The following is a 7,260-nucleotide window of genomic DNA, read 5'->3' as shown; positions in this document are numbered from 1 at the left end:
TTTTGATGTCTTCACTATTATTCTACAATGTAAAAAATAGTAAAAATAAAGAAAAACCATTGAATATGTAGGTGTGTCCAAACTTTTGACTGGTGGTGTATATTGAAATGCATTCCATTGGCAATACAGGCATATCACAGCATCCTAGCCTAAGCTTGGATATCCACTGCAAGGACATGGTACGAGGACATTTAGGTAGAAGATGAGGCTTAACATGGGTCCTCGATGTTCAACTCCAGGGAACGAATGATCCTTTCAGGCCATCTGCCAAGAGTCCAATAAGGAAAATGGATGGATCTATGTAAGCCCTGGCCTTACAAAGTCACTATGCTGAAAACGTTGCTAACACCCTGTAATGCAAATGAAAGCCACAGCTAAAGCGCAATACAATTCCTGCCCATTTACAAGTGTTCCCGTAGTCAAGACTGTTATCCGCCTCCATCCATTACGCCCTTCTGAAGTTGATTAACTGAACACTTGAAAAAAAGAGTAACCTTTAATCGGCTTTGATCAAGACCGATTCGCTTTGTAGAGGTGGTGGGAAATCAAGCGAAAATATGCAGAAATGCCGCTTCTTATCATTAGATCAGAGGCAACATTATAATCATTAGGATAATTTCCATAGAAAATACAGACATTATTTATAAAAGGGCCTACTATTAATGGGAAAGTAACCAGGGTCTCAAAACAGCAAAATACTCAAGATTCAAACACAGAACATTAATGAGTGGTAGTGTACTGTTTGCCACCTGCTATGGGAGAGACATATACAGTGGGGGAAAAAAGTATTTAGTCAGCCACCAATTGTGCAAGTTCTCCCACTTAAAAAGATGAGAGAGGCCTGTAATTTTCATCATAGGTACACGTCAACTATGACAGACAAATTGAGGAAAAAAAATCCAGAAAATCACATTGTAGGATTTTTAATGAATTTATTTGCAAATTATGGTGGAAAATAAGTATTTGGTCACCTACAAACAAGCAAGATTTCTGGCTCTCACAGACCTGTAACTTCTTCTTTAAGAGGCTCCTCTGTCCTCCACTCGTTACCTGTATTAATGGCACCTGTTTGAACTTGTTATCAGTATAAAAACACCTGTCCACAACCTCAAACAGTCACACTCCAAACTCCACTATGGCCAAGACCAAAGAGCTGTCAAAGGACACCAGAAACAAAATTGTAGACCTGCACCAGGCTGGGAAGACTGAATCTGCAATAGGTAAGCAGCTTGGTTTGAAGAAATCAACTGTGGGAGCAATTATTAGGAAATGGAAGACATACAAGACCACTGATAATCTCCCTCGATCTGGGGCTCCACGCAAGATCTCACCCGTGGGGTCAAAATGATCACAAGAACGGTGAGCAAAAATCCCAGAACCACACGGGGGGACCTAGTGAATGACCTGCAGAGAGCTGGGACCAAAGTAACAAAGCCTACCATCAGTAACACACTACGCCGCCAGGGACTCAAATCCTGCAGTGCCAGACGTGTCCCCCTGCTTAAGCCAGTACATGTCCAGGCCCGTCTGAAGTTTGCTAGAGTGCATTTGGATGATCCAGAAGAGGATTGGGAGAATGTCATATGGTCAGATGAAACCAAAATAGAACTTTTGGTAAAAACTCAACTCGTTGTGTTTGGAGGACAAAGAATGCTGAGTTGCATCCAAAGAACACCATACCTACTGTGAAGCATGGGGGGTGGAAACATCATGCTTTGGGGCTGTTTTTCTGCAAAGGGACCAGGACGACTGATCCGTGTAAAGGAAAGAATGAATGGGGCCATGCATCGTGAGATTTTGAGTGAAAACCTCCTTCCATCAGCAAGGGCATTGAAGATGAAACGTGGCTGGGTCTTTCAGCATGACAATGATCCCAAACACACCGCCCGGGCAACGAAGGAGTGGCTTCGTAAGAAGCATTTCAAGGTCCTGGAGTGGCCTAGCCAGTCTCCAGATCTCAACCCCATAGAAAATCTTTGGAGGGAGTTGAAAGTCTGTGTTGCCCAGCGACAGCCCCAAAACATCACTGCTCTAGAGGAGATCTGCATGGAGGAATGGGCCAAAATACCAGCAACAGTGTGTGAAAACCTTGTGAAGACTTACAGAAAACGTTTGACCTGTGTCATTGCCAACAAAGGGTATATAACAAAGTATTGAGAAACTTTTGTTATTGACCAAATACTTATGTTCCACCATAATTTGCAAATAAATTCATTAAAAATCCTACAATGTGATTTTCTGGAGAAAAAAAATCTAATTTTGTCTGTCATAGTTGATGTGTACCTATGATGAAAATTACAGGCCTCTCTCATCTTTTTAAGTGGGAGAACTTGCACATTTGGTGGCTGACTAAATACTTTTTTTCCCCACTCTAGGTAGTGTGGGATAAATGAGGGGCTGTGGCTGTCAACAGTATCTCAGTTATACACACCAAGTGGAGACTGAAGACACGAGGGGCCACAAAAACACATTGACGACAGGATGGACACCCCTAGGCCACATGACTAAACCACTGCCATCACAATGTGGTCAGGGCAAAGTTGTGTGCAAGAGGTTGGAAGGGGGGGCATGGGGTCACATTCCCTTATGGAGACAATGCTAGAGTAATGGTATTTTCTCAGGGACTCGGGGACTAGTCCTATGTACTTTGACGCTGGTCTTCTTCTCCCACAGTGGATCTAAGTCCATGACCCCTATAAAGAGAGAGGGATGCCCACGTCCTTCTACCCCGGGGCCTGCCAGTCACACCCCCCAGGGAGAGGGGCCCCATCATTTATTATTTGTTCCCCTTTTGTTAAGGAAATACTTTCTCAATAGCCTCCTCAGGTTTGTATATTTGTACAGTCTTTATTTTCTTCCTTGATTCAACCTCCTTTTTCTCCTATTTATTTGCTGTATAAACACCAACTCGGTCCCCAGCTTCCACCCAGGGTTGATTTTTTTTTAATGATGTTTGACTGTGTTTATTTGCCCGGGCGATCTGGTTGGGATAAGGGTATTTTGGGGGTACCTATGACTAGACGAGAGCTGAATTGAAGCATACAAGCTGACCTGGTTACCATTACCTCAGGTTCTAATCAAATTCCTCAGCTGCAGATGGGAGAGATATGTTGACTGATCCAGCTCCTGCTGTTGGTCTCAAATGTCATAATTCATAGGCAAAGGCCCTGTCTTGCTTTAAAAAAAAATCTATTATGGTCAGGCATTCCTTCACCATGGGATGTTAATTTCATGTTATGGCCACTATATGTACTGTGTAAAATGACAAAACAGTTTATGTCAGCATGACTAAGTAATTTGGTCATATTTACAGATTCAATATTCAATTTCAACATTACACTCAATTTCAATAACCCACCCTGTAGTTTGGGTAAAAGAGCCAAATAGTCAATTATGTTAAATTATTCCTTGGTCTGTTGATGTAGTTGTTGCGCTTTCTCACCTCCCCCTCCTTGAAACTCATCAAGGGCAACAGGATTAAAAGGCCAACCAAGTCGCTGACCACTGACCCGTGACACAGCTTTGATGACCCCTACAACACCCCACCTTCCCTTAAAGTTAAATTGTCCAGTTTTCGAGGGCTGCCCTAGGCCCCTTCAATAGCTAGGTTTCCATCCAATTGGCGACAGATCTCCATGCGAATATTATAAAATCGCATAAATAAAATATGTGCATTTTCCCACCAGAGGTGTTTCAACCAAACAGACTTGTGGATAAAAGTCAGTGGGAGATGACATAGTGCACACAAAATGTTTGCATCACATTTTCAACTCTACTGATAGTTTTGTCACAAAAACTGTTGCGTTAAATCGAAAATGTGCCTAATCTAGTCTTGGCATGAGCGCTCGAGCTAACAGCTCGCAGATACATTGCAGGTAAACTGTGCGGGTAGGGTGGTCTACATGATAAAATTATTATGAATAAAAGTGAGAATATTTTTATTTGCCAAATTGTTGTCAGGCATCGATCATCATGTCACCAGAATAATACTCTATATTTTTATTGGGAAGGAGCATCAAGATCACCGTGCACTTTCACCACCCTGAGAAGTTCATCATAACGTATTTCATCTGTAGCCTAATAAACTGCATGGTTTACCGAGTCATACCACCATTTCTCACATAATTTATTTTACCGACACAAAAAGATCCCACCATGTCGAACGAACAAATTATCTGTTGCCATTTATAAAATGTTACCTGTTTCCATCACAGCTGTCATGATTTGTTTTTATATCTACTAAGCTAACATATGGAATTGTTTTAAGATGGTCATACCATGGATCATGTTGCTATTTCATTTGGAATTTTAGGACCCCTGTAGGTATCCAACAAAATAAATATATATATATTGGCCTTTACTACTATAGCCCATAGAAACGCATTGAATAACACATTCATACATGACAAAAGTGACAGTAAAAAATACATCATAACGAATACGTTTTGAAGAGTCTGTCCTATATCTAGGATATATAAGAAATGTCAGGAAATATTGTAGTTTCTTGGACAAATAAACTTCCATACTTCCATTCATTCACCTTCAGACCAGTCCCGTGACATTTGAGGGGCTCATAAAAAACAGAGAACACCATCATGTTCGTGAGAGTCTCATCTTTCAATGGAGTGGTCATAGTTAGTAGGCCAAACCGTTCAGACGTTTTCTTGAGAATACCGATTTTCAGGATGTCTGCTGGTCTGACAAACAGCGCTGTAGCTCTGTCACATTCTACCACAGATGCAGAAGGCGGACATAGGTGGATGCGGTGGATTGAAAAAAACATATCTCTGGCTTAAACTGACAGATTTTGATGGGGATTTTTTTTATTATGTTACTTAGATTGACGCATTTTAAGGTCTTCATTCGGCATAGTCGAATATATAACTTACTCACCATGCAGTTGTAACAGGTTTCACTGCATTTTGAGTAGAGTTGATGCCACAACTTGTCTTGATAGATCTGAGTTGCCTGCCTGCATAGTTACAGAAATAAAACATTCAGTTCAGTTCAATGTCTCTCAACTGCATCCACGCCTTCTCCAATATGAGCAGAAGAACAGTGATACAAGTAAAAGTAGGACTTAGTGCACACACATAAAATGCACTACTAAATAAATACAGCACAATACAATATGAAAATAAAATATATTTTAATTCTCAACAGGCTGCATAGAGTTGCATAGAGTTAAAGAAATAGAAAACAGCATTCAGTTCAATGTTTCTCAACTGCATCCGTGCCTGTTGGATAGTAAAGCAACACAATTGTCAGTGCAGGACCAGTGAGATACAATAAACTTGGTTTACCAAAGAAAATAAACAGCATTGCTAAAATGCTAACGCATCTGCACAGCTTGCTAATGAATGCTAAAAAACAACAGAGTTAGCAGCTGGTGCTCAACACGTGTGAACATTGAGTTTGTGTACAAAAATAACATTTTAAACCAACAGAATTCATACTCAATGCAATAATACAATGAACACATTTGACAATTTCTAGTAAACAAAGAGCGATATTAACACACTTTTAAAAACAGAATAGTAAGAGCAGAAAAAATGATACCTTCTCCAACAGGTGTAGACAGGAATATATAGCCATTGAAACTGATGATGCAACAGGTTCATAGGAAATGGACCGAACCATTCTACACTGAACATTTTTTAAACGCAACATGCAACAATTTCAAAGATTTTACTGAGTTACAGTTCATATAAGGAAATCAGTCAATTGGAATAAATTCATTAGGCCCTAATCTATGGATTTCACATGACTGGGAATACAGATATGCATCTGTTGGTCACAGATACAGTACCTTAAAAAAAGGTAGGGCCGTGGATCAGAAAACCAGTCAGTATCTGGTGTGACCACCATTTGCCTCATGCAGCGAGACACATCTCCTTCACACAGAGTTGATCAGGCTGTTGATTTTGGCCTGTGGAATGTTGTCCCACTCCTCTTCAATGGCTGTGCGAAGTTGATGGATATTGTCGGGAACTGGAACAAGCTGTCGTACACGTCGATCCAGAGCATCCCAAACATGCTCAATGGGTGACATGTCTTGTGAGTATGCAGGCCATGGAAGAACTGGGACATTTTCAGCTCCAGGAATTGTGTACAGATCCTTGTGACATGGGGCTGTGCATTATCATGCTGAAACATGAGGTGATGGCAGCAGATGAATGGCACTTTATGGGCCTCAGGATCTCATCACGGTATCTCTGTGCATTCGATAAAATGCAATTGTGTTCATTGTCCGTAGTTTATGCATGCCCATTCCATAACCCCACCGCCACCATGGGGCACTCTGTTCACAATGTTGACATCAGTAAACAGCTCGCCCACATGACGCCACACATGCTGTCTGCCATCTGCCCGGTACAGTTGAAACTGGGATTCGTCCGTGGAGAACACTCTTCTCTAGAGTGCCAGTGGCCATCGAAGGTGAGCATTTGCCCACTGAAGTCAGGTACGATGCCAAACTGCAATCAGGTCAAGACCCTACTCTTGAATTATTTGTTATTTTTAACTTATCTATTTTTTACTTAACACTTATTTTTCTTAAAACTGCATTGTTGGTTAAGGGCTTGTAAGTAAGCATTTCACTGTAATGTCTACACCTGTTGTATGCGGCAAATACAATTTGATTTGGTGAGGACGACGTGCACGCAGATGCGCTTCCCTGAAACAGTTTCTGACAGTTTGTGCAGGAAATCTTTGGTTGTGCCAACCAACAATTCTCTGGCAACAGCTCTGGTGGACATTCCTGCAGTTATCATGCCAATTGCACGCTCCCTCAAAACTCTTTGACATCTGTGGCATTGTGTTGTGTGACAAAACGGAACATTTTAGAGTGGGCTTTTATTGTCCCAAGCACAAGGTGCAACTGTGTAATGATCATTCTGTTCAATCACATTCTTGATATGACACACCTGTCGGCTGGATGGATTAGCTTGGTAAAGGAGAAATGCTCACTAAGAGGGATGTAAACAAATTTGTGCACAACATTTTAGAGAAATAAGCTTTTTGTGCGTATGGAAAAGTTCTGGAATCTTTAATTTCAGCTCATGAAACATGGGACCATCACTTTATATTTTGCGTTGATATTTGTGCTCAGTGTGGTTGGCCATCCTCTCTGGTTCTACGTCATATGTTTTTATACCATCTCTGCTAAACTCAAATGACAGATAAAGATTTGCATTGATGTTAGAAATAATACATCAGCATAGTGATGATAATAAGCCAGTTAATATCACAGTAAAGAAA

This window comes from Coregonus clupeaformis, chromosome 2 (genome assembly GCF_020615455.1).
Source record: "Coregonus clupeaformis isolate EN_2021a chromosome 2, ASM2061545v1, whole genome shotgun sequence".
NCBI classification, from domain to species: domain Eukaryota; kingdom Metazoa; phylum Chordata; class Actinopteri; order Salmoniformes; family Salmonidae; genus Coregonus; species Coregonus clupeaformis.
Note: the sequence above shows the minus strand (reverse complement) of the source record.